Source organism: Pavona decussata, unplaced genomic scaffold, assembly GCF_977016875.1.
Source record: "Pavona decussata unplaced genomic scaffold, jaPavDecu1.1 SCAFFOLD_265, whole genome shotgun sequence".
Lineage (NCBI taxonomy): Eukaryota > Metazoa > Cnidaria > Anthozoa > Scleractinia > Agariciidae > Pavona > Pavona decussata.
In genome coordinates, this window is record NW_028145667.1 from 547,729 (window position 1) to 560,748 (window position 13,020).

Consider the following 13,020-nt stretch of genomic DNA (forward strand, 5'->3'; position numbering starts at 1 on the left):
CAATTATTTAAATACTAAAGTTACTAATAACTACACAATTAAAATGAATCAAATTTAAGAAAACATTTGTTGGCTTCACACTACAAGCTAAGTTAGTTTCAAGTAAGCACTTGATTCAAGTGCACTTGAAAATCTCAAGTCGCACTTTAAAAAACTTGGCTTCACACCTGGTGACAAAGTATACACTTGAAGCACAAGCTGTCAATCATCGTTCGCGGTAAAATCAGAAATGCGACTGCTCGCCGGAAAATCATGGAGCCTTTGCAACGGAAAAACGTTTTATGTTGTTTACTCTTCATTTTGTCTTTAATTTTGACTCAGAGAGTTTTAACATTACAGGAAGTGCATAGGTACTTCATTGTTTTCGAGTACTTGGCGACAAAACAAAACAATAGGCGACATCTTCTGAACTGAAAATCGATGGTTCAGGCTGTCTGTAAAGGTGAAATTCAAATAAGATCGTAAGTTTAATTATTTGTATCGGCTTTTCCTGGAGTCCTCAAACTGCGAAGCGTATCTCCAGCCATCCATTTTGGATTTTTTTTTTTATTAATTTTAGTTCACGGCAAAATGTTAATCTGTCCTGGCACCGCAGCACATGGCTTTCAGTTGGTTTCCCTTTTCCTATTGGTCAAGTACGTTCTCAAGTGTGGTGTTGGCCATACTTGGTCGCGTACTTCGGCTTCTTTGAACTACGAACGTTTCCATGGTCACTAAGTAAAGCTCAAGTTGGTAGCTTTTACCCCTTCACACTCAAGTAGGTTTCAAGTGCACTTAGATTATACTTACAAGCTCTAGTGTGAAGCCCCCTATTTACAACATTATCTAAACTTTATAATCGAGAAAAATACTAAAAATAAATGAAGTTCAGGAAGTATTTTCAAAATTGTCCAAAAGCTTATTCTTTAAGATACGATTAAAAACTTGAACCGAACGGCTTGATTTTAAAAGAGGGTCTTAATTGTTCCAAAGTCCAACAGTTCTGTAATGAAATGTTCTTTGTCTTAAGGCTGTTTTAAAAAGAGGTACATCAAGCTTTTGGCCACTCCTAGTTGAACGCTTGGTAACTTGCTCGCGGGTAATGAATTGTGACGTCAGATATTTGGGGCGTGTCCGGAAATGCATTTAAAAGCCATGGTAGTTTGGCGGTAGTATAGTTGGTCCTTAATGGGTAACCAAAACAATTTTTTTAAGTGGGGAGTTACATGATCGTGCTTTTTCGCGCCACTTACGATTCGACAAGCGAAGTTCTGCACAGCCTGCAATTTCCGTATATTTTTCTCTGTAGTATTTGCCCAGACGTTCGAGCAGTAGTACAACTTACTGGAAACTAAGGCGTTTATCACGGTTAACAACGACGTTCTGTCAAGACAACGTTTGGCACGATTAATTTGCGCAAGGCGTGCGATACATTCTGATACTGTGGTCTTAATATGATCATCAAATGTCAAGTTCGAATCCAAAATCACGCCGAGATCTTTGGCTGATTGTACAGGGGAGATGTCCTTTCCCATCAAAGACAAACGAATCTCATGGAGCTTCGAAGTCATCTGTCGGCTCCCGAAAACAATTAATTTCGTCTTGTCTGGATTTAATAATAGCCGATTTCTGAAGCACCAGTTGCGTACCCCGAGGAGGTCTTTGTTCATCTCCTCAACAATCCGTTGGGTGTCTTGTGAATGAAAAGCAACTAATAATTTTGTATCGTCTACATAGCATTCAGTAGAGCAATTCCGTGGAGCTTCTGGTAGATCATTAACGTATATACGAAATAATAAGGGGCCCAGGATGCTGCCCTGAGGTACTCCATATTCAATCGGTATTGGATTGGAAACAGTGGAGTGGCGTACAACTTGATATCTATTTGTGAGATAGCTATTAAACCATTGTAGCACGCTAGTTGAGGCGCCAAGGTCTTGTAGTTTTTGTAACAGTATTTGGTGGTCGACACTATCGAACGCTTTGCTCATATCTAGGAGAACACAGGCAGTTAATTTCTTATTATCCATTCCTTTAAGAAATGCACCAGTCGTGTGAAGTAATGATGTTTCAGTAGAGTGCCATTTTTAGCTTCCGTTTTGTTTTGTCGTCAGCCTCTTCTTTGTTGTCAAATAGGTGACAAACTGATTATTTATAAGCGACTCTCTCACAGACCTTTGACAACACAGGTAGTAGCGAAATCGGTCTATTATTGTTAAGAAGTTCGTGATTGCCTTGTTTGGGAATAGGTGTGATTTTGGCTGTTTTCCAGATCCCTGGGAATGTTGAAGATGAAGGAGAAGCATTGATGATTGATGTAACAAAAGGGAGTATAATCGGCAGGCAGTCTTTGCTGACTCGAGTTGGCACTTTATCAATCCCAGAAGCCTTATTAGAAGGCATTGCATTTATAATGTCCTCGACTTGTTTACATTCAACAGAATGAAATGTAAATTGCTCAGATGTCGGAAAACTTCTAGGAGTAAAGATGCTGTTATTCAAGTCGAAGTTGTTTACTTCAGCCAAAGATTCTATTTTGGAGTTGGTTGATTTTCCAACTGACGCAAACAAATTATTGAAAGTATCTGCCACGATCTTGTCCTCTTTGCTGTAGACTTTAGGGGAGACTGATATTTTAGGGATGCAGAGCCGGATTGCCTTCCAAATACAATTGGCATTTGGAATGTTTGGGCAGTATAACTAAAATACAGCAGTTAACTCCATAAAAAAAGACTTTTAGATTAGAGTGCCCACGCAAAGAGTGACAAAATTTAGAAATCTCAATTCCTCTCTCCAGGAAGGGTAAAGTCCACGCATTAGCCCCATCTATTCCTCTTTGGTAGAATAGCACGACTTTGAACGACCGTGAACATTGAAACCTCTCATAGGAAAAACGAAACAATCAAGCAACACATGGGCCGGGCGTAGTTAATGCCATCCTCCAAATAACACTATATAAAAGGTTCCGACAACTCCTCCCTCGTTAATCATACGCAGTTTACATAATAATTGGATAAACTTGCGTTGTCTATGAAAAGATGTACAGGAAGACAACGTTGAGAAAAACCTAGGATTCCGGCGATGATCAATCCTCTGATTTACCGATCGAAGTCCTACTGAAGGTGCGACGCACTAACCACTGTACCATCGCGGCTCCGTTTAATTATAGGAAACCAGAATTCTTACCAGCCGTGTCCATTCGATTAAGGCATCCTTAATAAACGACATATTCAATTACGACATTGTAATGACCTCTAATGAAGTGCATATTTTCCGGCTGTAATATGGAAAAGGTAACGTCAAAATTTGGGAACTTTATCAATGACGAAACGATTTATGTTAGATGTGAGACCGCGACAAATTAGGCTATTTTTGCAGAAAAATCCTTTCAAAATAATCCCTTTTCGTTTTTCCTTTTATTCCTTTCATTGTAAGGAGTCAAAACTCCTTACAGAATTTGCCTCAGGGAAAGAAGGTGACCAGTCATGCTGACCTTCGGTTTAGTTTACTGTACTGAAACGCAAAACGCACGCAAACGTTGCTCGATTTGTTCCTTAGCCGATTCTCAGTATAAATAAACGTTTGTTAGGTAACAACATACAGTTTTCAATATACAGCTTTTCATTGCTATAAATATTATATGTTACGAGACTGAAAACAAACTTACCAGGAACATTAATCTTGATTGCGTTTTCGAGCTTTGCGTTCATGGACAATGGTTTTGCGGTCTCCGCACCGTTCTCCAAAGCGTTTATCCTCTTCTTCTGTTCATTTAATTCCAGTTCAACTCGCAAAAACCCGGCGCAATATAACATTATGGATAGTACAGAAACAGTTGAAGCAAATGATGGCCAACTCTGCTTCTGAGCAGTCATTTCTGGGTATTTCACTGAGTTACGCGCACCAACAATGCGAGGTTTGTTGAACAGTCTACTTCAGCTGGTTATCGGATACCACGACGATGAGTGTGGTAATCTGCCAAAGTCTTCACTATTTATATTTCATCTCATATTATATGCAGGGTAAAGTTCAAAATTCGCTTTGGCAAATTCTTGGCCAATATACCAGAAACGTGATGGACCAATGTTATTTATTTTTGAAATGTCAGCACAGTTTTAACCCACTGTATAAGAAACTGATGAAAATCGATGGTCGGAAATCAACTGATGAATCAATATCAATCAATTTATTTCACTTTATTTTTATTAAGGTTCTGTGTTAAGTTAATTTAATATTAATTATAAAAACACGGTTTACAACAACACTTCAACCGAGACTACTGACGAAATATGCTGATGAAACAAAAGTCAATGATTTAGGTAAGAAAGGATTCAAGGAGGATTGGTTCCAAACGTTTATTAATATTTCTTAGAGGGGCTGAAATTTTTTTTTTCGGCGCCCGCGCTACTCGCGTCTTCGCCGCTCGCCTCCGCGAATATCGTGCTCGCTCAGTTTTTCCGTTCTTCCCCGCGGATTTTCGAGCAAAAGAGAGACTGCCCACAGTCTACAACAACACTTTACCTGTAACTACTAACAAAATATGCTGATGAAACTGAAGCCATTGATCCCAGAAAAAAAAAAGGATTTTAGGAGGATTGGTTCCGAACGTTGAAAATTGAAAACGATTGAACATTGTTTTTATCCGCTAAAATTAGTCAAATGGGGTTGACATCAGTCGTTAATTAGAGTATCATTAACTTGTATAACTGGGGAAAGAGTATACATTTACAATGAATGAATGACGCAATTCTGCTCAAAATTTTTCAGTATGAGAAAAAAATTAAACTATATTTTTGACCTAAACTTTTTTCTGATCAAATTTGCAGTCTTTACTCACTTTGTCAACTGGAACTTACTGGCGCGTTCCTTATCTCCTTGCCTTAAATATCAACATCAGATGCCTTGCAAATGCGGAGATCTTCTGAAATCGCATTAGTTTCATTTAGACAGAAAAAAAAACCGGTTTCGATAACCTGCGGCTTCCAGACAGCACACAGGTCAACGATAATCAGTGATAAACAAGATTTATCCAACACACCAAAGACTAACATCGTAAAGAATTGTGAATAAATGGTAGATGTTTTTTTTTTTCAGTCGGTAACGTTGGCATACTATTCTTATAGCAGATTATTTTTTAATTATCATGGGATGAATCCTTATTTTTCATAGTAAATGACAGCTTTTTCTCGCCCACCATATAAAAAAGTATCTGTCGAGCCCGATTTAACGGCTAACAAATTATGCATCTAAGGCGCTAGACGCGTGCGTAACGTCGAGTTCACGATACTGCTAATATGTATCTGCTAAGTACAAGAGGAATGGTGAATTATTTCATTATAATAGACAATCGCAGAAACAAAGGAAGGTTTTTCGAAAAAACTTTATTCGCACAGAGTTCGTCTTCTAGTCTTTGCCTCGTCGTCTTTTGTGGATTCGTTTTCACGAAGGACTAACGTTCAAAACGTCAGCACTCGATTCGCGAATCTCGTTACCGGTGACCAAATTACCTCATCAACTCTATTGATCAAATCAAACATTTATTTCTCTTATGATAATCGCCCGTTCCTTCATCTCCGTTTTACTGTAGAAAGTCATTTTATTATTATTATTATTATTTTATTTTTTTTTTTTTTTGCGATGGCTTTATGCTGACGTTTCTGATTCTAAACAGATCTTGTGAACTTACATGTAAAACCTTCCCTAAATTGTTGAAATCAGCGCCGGTTGGAAAGTCATTTCATCCTTTCATTACTATTTACCAGACTGAACAGCAGGGACGAATTTTTGAGCATGCGTGACCCCGAATGGTGGATCCAGTGGGATAACTCCCCCTGGCGGAACCCTTATGCCCGGTGGGGAACTGAACATTGCACGTCGCTGTAGGAGGAGCGGTACATCAGACCGGAGTTTGTCGTCGGTGTTGACACATCACACCCCGGGGTCAGACGCACACTGGAAGAGGGACTCAACAAGACAGAGGACATTTTATATGAGAAAGCTAGCTTTGCTGTTGAGGTTAGTACTCATGCGTCTCTGATCGTAGCCTATCACCACGTGTTCAGATTATTGGAAAAGAAGAAAATACTGGGCTTAAGGAAAAAAAATGTGAGGGATAAAAGCATGGAGGAAGACCACGTATATTAATTCTTCGCGGCCCACTCGACCGAACATCCGGGACCAGTTGAATAATAGCTAAGGTTGGAGCTTTATTTTGGTATTGCGCATAAGAACAGCTCAAGGCACCTTGTCCCTCAGGCGACCCTACAACTAAATATCAAGCTTTAATACAGCCTCACTTTGATTATTGCAACATTGTTTGTGGAAACTGTGGGATAACCTTACGGAATAAGGTTCAAAAGCTACAAAACAGAGCAGCCCGTGTTTTGACCTACTCAAGCTATGACGTAGATGCTGGTCACCTTTTCAAACTTCTAGGGTTGAAAAACCTAGCTTGCCAGCAACAATTTCAAAGAGCTACGATGCTTTACAGGTCTCTGCACTGGTTGGCTCCAAACTATCTTAGTTCTAAATTTGAAAGGCGAGCAGTCGCATATAACCTAAGGGACTCATAAACTCAACGTTCCATTACCGCGCACAAACTGTTACAAAAACAGCTCCAGCTATAGTGGCGCCATTCTCTGGAACAGTCTTCCTTGTAACTTAAGGGAAGCAGAGTCCCTTGGGCAATTTAAACGATTACTCAAAGAACTGTAAGGCACGGCATTCGTGGAAAGCAGCTTTTTTATTTAAATATTTTTATTATATTAGTATTAGGCATTTTTAACGCTGACGAATTTTGTACCGTGGATAAATAAAGATTATCATATCATATCATCGTGGGATGGGTCGAGAAATACGGGTTGATATGAAGACGTTAAAAGCATATACAAAGGTATTTTTGCGCGTTGTATCAGAATTTGGGAAACGTAGGTCTTGCAAGTGTTATTGAAATCCAAGCCGGGTAACCAGACATTTTTCAGATATATTTAAATATTTCCAGATGGAAGTATGGAAAAAAAGGCCATACATTCTACATTGTTATGTTCAATTACTGTTGGTTCATTATCTGTGAAAACTGTGTGGCCGCCACCAATTTCTTTTTCATGGATTCCAAAACCCCTTTCTAAGATCTGCTTTTCCCGCATAGTGAAAAAATACGCAAAAATAACTCTGGAGGCATCTTCCTTAACGTCGGACGCTCCTTCTTTAAAGGAAAAAAAATCACCACATTATTTTAATATATAACATCAGATCGCAATTAATCTGGCCCTGGATTCAGATTTGATACCAGACTATCTGGAAGAAACTCTATAATTATATAGCAGACCGATCCGTACTTCAATTTGAGGTGATCTGATGAGCAACTTTGGTTTTTTGACAGCGTGTCCTCGAGCGAATCTAACTTAAAACTTTTACTTAACTTTTAACATACATAACCTTTATTTACCCTCGGCAGTGTTAATAGCACAAGTGCTAGGGGGGCCGAGCATTAAACTTCATAAAGAAATAATACAAATTGAAAATAACATGGTTAAAAATCCCAACTGGCAGGAGGCAGACCAGCTGGCTATTTACCAGCGCGGCCGAGGAGTTGAACTCGGGGCTACCGAGAAACAACTCCAGCTAGCGGTCAGAGCGGGACTTGAACCCAGGACCTCCGGATTTCAAGTCCGGCGCCCTAACCACTTGACCACGCTGCCTTTCTAATACAAAGGCTCCCAGGTACTCATGAATTTCGAAGACGTTTCCCAATTGACGCTTCCTGGGTTTAATAATTCGACAATAATCCCTTTGTAAACTCACGGTCAAAACGACGATCACAAACCATCAGGCCTACTCAAGAAAATTAAGGCATGGGTCTCTCATTATTTACTCAAAAAAGTAAGGGGGTGGTCAATCTTCTGAAGATTTAGCTGTAACGTCATAAGACTTTGGCAGCATAATATGCTTACAAATGTTAACATATTGACATAAAAAACTTATGCAAATTAGGTCAGGTGACCTTTCACGGATGCAAAATTGAAGAAAACTTTTGAGCAAAAATGGCACCACTTTTTATTGCCTCCCGGGGGCTGCCTGTAGTTTTAAAACTTTACCGCTGTTAGTCACTTCATTCCTGTGCCCGTGCCTTTTTAAATATTCCCTCAATTTTGAAAATAAACGGCCAATTTTACTTTGGGGGGACTGGACACTAGTAAAAGTAAGTAAGTAAGTGAACTTTATTTAGACAGGGTGGCCCAATCAGCTACGGGGCTGTTATCCTGAGGGGCCCTGTATACACCTAAAATAATTATTATTATGGTATGAGAAAAAAAATTACAATATATATGACTCAAACACTTTTGGGTTAAAATATCATAGGATAGAAAAAATAAATAAAAACATTTGCACACTAAGAAAAAAATCTATACAAAATTGTGTTTCATCATTACTCGCTTAAAAGCCTCCAAGGACGCTGCCCGTTTGTATGTTTCAGGTAACGAATTAAATAAAATCGCTCCGGAATATTTAAAAGTTCTCTTCCCGAGGCTAAGTTTGGGTCTTGAAGGATGAATGTCTTCACACCGTTTATGTTCAAAATTAAAGGAATATTCAAAAAGCCCGAGCACAGAAATGAAGTGCCTAACAGTGGCAAAGTTTTAAAACTACCGGCAATCTCCAGGAGGCAATAAAAAGTGGTGCCATTTTTGCTCAAATGTTTTCATAAATGTTTCGGCCGCAACAGGTCACGTGACCTAATTTGCATAAGTTGTGTATTATGCTGCCACAGTCTTACGACGTTACAGCTAAATCTTCAGAAGATTGACCACCCCCTTGATTTTTTAAGTAAGTAACTAGAGACCCATGCCTTAATTTTCTTGAGTAACTCCAACACACTTTGCATTTCAACAGTTTAATTTCAATCCCATGATTCTCCGCTGGTGGAAAACTCAAGGCCTCAAACGCTACGACTCGCTGGAATGTCTTAAAATGACGGCAGCTGTTAGAGCGAACATTGTGGTCACTAACAGTTCCGCTGTTATTCATTTCTTAGACTGTCACCCAGCATGGTGCGCCTGTTGGCCTTGTTACCTGCTGTTTGCAGTTCCTTATAAAATCTGGCGCAACGCGATTCATGGTGTGCGTGACATTGCTGTCACGATGGAAGGTAACACCATTTTCGCAAATCTCGCAATTTTAAGCTTCAACTTGGCTGATCTTCACCATCCAGTTACCCGTGCATAGAAACCAGCCAATTTCAAATGCGCAAGAAACAGCATCCAATGCGGTGCCAGTGGCTTATGGGATTCCTTCCCATACGTTTTTCCCTCTGCCCTCCTTGCAGGGGACACTGGGTAATCCACATTCCAAGGCAACCTAGATGGCTTTACAATCGGACGGCTGGGTTTCTAGTATTATTGTACGTGTTGCCTGTATAGTATGGATTATTAAAAACGTTAGTCTACACAATGTCTCAACTTTATTCAAATTGTACTCCTGTACTTGTTGTTAGAGAAGAACGTACATATTCATTATTTTTCTAATAGTTTTGCAATCACGGGCATTATGTTTTCCGGATTCTTTTGCTGCCTGGCTCGCTGTCAAAGAATATATCTTTTCGCTGGTTCTTGCGTCTCTGGTGAAAGCTAGAATTTAACAACGATTCAACGAACTAGGAAACGAGAACCAACAACAGTAACAAAAGCAACAAATCGTTTAGTTAATGATCAAGACCAAACGAATACAGTTTATAATCAGTTCATAACATTTGCGAGCTTCTATAACTGCTAATAAAATACATAAAATGTATTTGAAATTTATCTGAAGAAAAAAATTCGAATAGAGGCCCAGACTATTTTTCAGCGGCTTTAATTTTAATGAAGAGGGTTTAGTTACTGTGGGGAATTTTGTTAGATCAACCTTTAGCTTCTAACCAAGGGGAATCAGTTCAGTTTTGCCAACGAGTTGAATTCACTTGACACACACAACTGTTGTTTAATGGCTACGTTGTATTTTAGAAGTTCATTCTAAAGCTCAGCTACAACATTTTCTACTGAAGATCTTCTCGCGTTGCTTTTATTTTGGCCGGAGTATGATTGACAACCTACCGTCAAACACTCGTCAATTACTAATGTAGGCTAACGTAAGCCTTCCTATGATTGGTTGGTGTTGGAATTTGTAATAGGTATCTTCCCTTTATTTGATAAGGAAAATGTACCGTTCTTTCAAGGTTTTCGTTATGTTCTTCGAAATGTTCAACAAAAATAAAGCAACGGGAGGAGTATGAAAATTACAATGAACATTTGTATTGATAAAGGTTAGACATTGACAATCATAAGTTTGTAATATACTAGGTTAAAGTTTCAAGCAGTGTCCAGCGTTGTTGTTGCAAAACAACAACCTTCCAAAAAGAAAGGCGGTACTACAAGTGCACGCCTATTTCCATAAATTACAGTGTACGTGTTTAGAAGTTCCAGTTACCTTAAAAATACAGTAAGTGGTTACAGAACAAAAAGTGTTGACATTGATAGTCACATTCAGATGGAAAGATTTAAAGATTATTATTTTTATTCAGATAAGAACAGTGAAAATTAACTTTAATAACAAAATATCGGCTGGTATAAATTCGGTAAAAGACACTGAATATCTTCACTAAAAACGATAAAAAACAAGAAGGATGGCCATTTCCAGGCAAATGCCAGCGAAAGGTTAACTTAAGGTCGGATACGATGAATTACAGGTGTATTGTTATTGAGGAATAACCAATTTCAAACATTCTTGACGGAAGGATCAATTTCCTAAGAATCAGTCCAAAACAGAACACCTACTTATACCAAATTTATACCAGGAGAAAACAACATTTGATCGGAGCAAGATCAGCATTACATTAAAACATAGATAGAAGGACAAACCATTGAACTTTTTAATATTTTTATCCCTTTGATTCGAATATTCCCGTAAACAAAGCATATGTTGCATCGCTTCCCAACACCGAACAATTAATAAACCCAAGAAAACCGATGGTAAAATACAAGTGTGAGTTTCTACATTGTTCGTATTGTTATTGTTTAACAAATTTGAGTACAACATGGACTGAGCAACAAAGACACTTCAAACACTAACCTACCAGCTTATAATTAAAAGAGCCAAGCCTAACTCGACTAACATTCATGAGTGCGTATTCTGGGAGAGGAGATTTGCATGGAAGGGGGTGGGAGTGGTGCAATTACATATATTGGACGTGCTGATATTCATAAATTCTATGGTTTGCATTTGTGATCGATTATGGTTCACCCGTTAATATCTTTTTCAGCATTTGTGCTCTTTGGTATATGCACATAAAAACCGTCATTTAGAAACCCCAGACGAAACGTTATTTAAAGGTTTTCAGTTCGTGTTATTAACTTTGTCCAGAACATTGCTTATTAAGAACCGTTGGAATAGAACCGTTTATTACGATAAACAAGATTTAACGCACGATAATCGCTGATATCGCCTATCGCTACCGAGTCCCGGTGAAATATCAGTTTATACCCTCCAATTTATCGTTTCTAGCTCCAAAATCTTCATTGCTGTATTTATAAATCTATCAACATACTGAAGTCAACTAGTAAACAGACTGCAGTTAAAGAATGAACACTTTAGAAGATCGGTACCAGGCCCAGTAGGAATACCAAGGTCAAGAACCCAATTTTACGGCGCGGGCCGCAACGGTCCTTTGTTTATGATTGAATTGTATAATTTTAATTTAAGTATTATCACTCGGGCCGTAAGGCGGACCGAGTTCAGGTTTCGGTAGCATTATCAAATTCTTTTTCTTTTTAGGGTCGCGATGGGCCGAGAGATAAGACTTCGGACCACGAGTTATTGTTCTCAGTCTCGTTTTTTGTACTCGGCTGGTACAAGTTACGTTTTCTGTCGTGTTATCAAATTCTTTAAATTCTCGGTCGCGTTCTTTGTTTTCGGGCCGTGAGGATTGTTTACAATATGCGAGCCAGACGTGCGGGGCATGAACAAAAGATGCGAGGCATGCGAGGCATGAACAACCCCAACATAAACTGCTAACCGTTAAGCTAACCGGCGAGCTATTTAAGCTAACCCAAGTGCTATTTAGGCTAACTGGAGTGCTCTTTAGGCTAAACGGAGTGTTTTTTAGGCTAACCTGAGTGACTCAAGGCTAGTTTTGTTTAACCGAAAATTTCGCAACTAAATCAATCTATGACCTCGCGGGCCAAGATAGATAAAGATGTCTCACGTTTACTATAGAAAAACAATCAATGTAGAAACGGTTTCTGTCTTCAAATGAAAGGTGAATAACAAATGCTTTCCCCTGAATTTCATTTAAAAATACAAAACAGCTAAACATTGAAAAACTTACAAGGATATAAACGTACGCGTGATGCGTAACGTTACTCTAGATCTGGGGGGAAGGGGGTACTCAACAGATGCTTGGGTAGGGAGGTGCGGCCCGGGCGTTCAAACCCTGACCCTGTTTAAGACACCATTCTCCGATGTCCCTATCCCGTCTAAGACAGAATTCAAAATTTTCAGGCCCTTTCTAAGACATTTAACTCAAAATCACACCCGGTTTAAGACTAGAATGAAATAAGAATACACTAGTTTCTTACTGTATTTTAATGCATTGACAATCACAATCTGTTTAAGCCATTAGGTCATGTAGGGATGCCCTGTTTAGTACAGAAGGTGATGAAATAGATATCCCATTCAAGACAAAACACCCTGAAAACCATACCCTATCGGGCCGCACGTCCCCGTTAATGGTTTCTGTCTCTAAACGAAAGGTGAAAACGTTTAAAGCACGGGGATTATAAAAAGCATTTGTATGACAAATGTCGTTTTCCCCTGTATTTTATTCTGACTGCAAGAAATGCAATTCTATCTGGTGGTTACTTATTGCCTCACTATATCTCTGTATCTATCTATTTGGTAGCCTGCGAGCAAGCTCTCTTGGGGGTGGGGGCGGGAGGGAGAAAGAGGATCCACCCCCAAGAGAGCTTGCTCGCAGGCTATCTATTTGGGGAAATTGGCGATGCTGGCGGT

The 13,020-nt window shown here is 39.1% G+C and overlaps 2 protein-coding genes, 1 long non-coding RNA gene and 1 pseudogene across 3 annotated transcripts in view; 3 read left to right on the top strand and 1 right to left on the bottom strand.

The window, feature by feature from the left end:
• Nucleotides 1-11,317, bottom strand: part of LOC146455945 (uncharacterized) — a 36,967-nt gene extending 25,650 nt beyond the window's left edge. Inside the window, exon 1 of the long non-coding RNA XR_014858920.1 lies at nt 11,077-11,317. This is a non-coding gene — a long non-coding RNA (uncharacterized LOC146455945). The remainder of the gene's footprint in view (nt 1-11,076) is intronic.
• The window catches only part of LOC146455929 (uncharacterized), a 364,345-nt gene extending 352,974 nt beyond the window's left edge, over nt 1-11,371 (top strand). Inside the window, exon 4 of the transcript XR_014858916.1 lies at nt 11,343-11,371. The gene's annotated coding sequence lies outside the window, so the exon portion shown is untranslated. The remainder of the gene's footprint in view (nt 1-11,342) is intronic.
• The window catches only part of LOC146455943 (uncharacterized), a 76,157-nt gene that overhangs the window by 61,244 nt on the left and 1,893 nt on the right, over nt 1-13,020 (top strand). The window lies entirely within an intron of this gene.
• Nucleotides 3,889-9,340, top strand: LOC146455947 (uncharacterized; annotated as a pseudogene).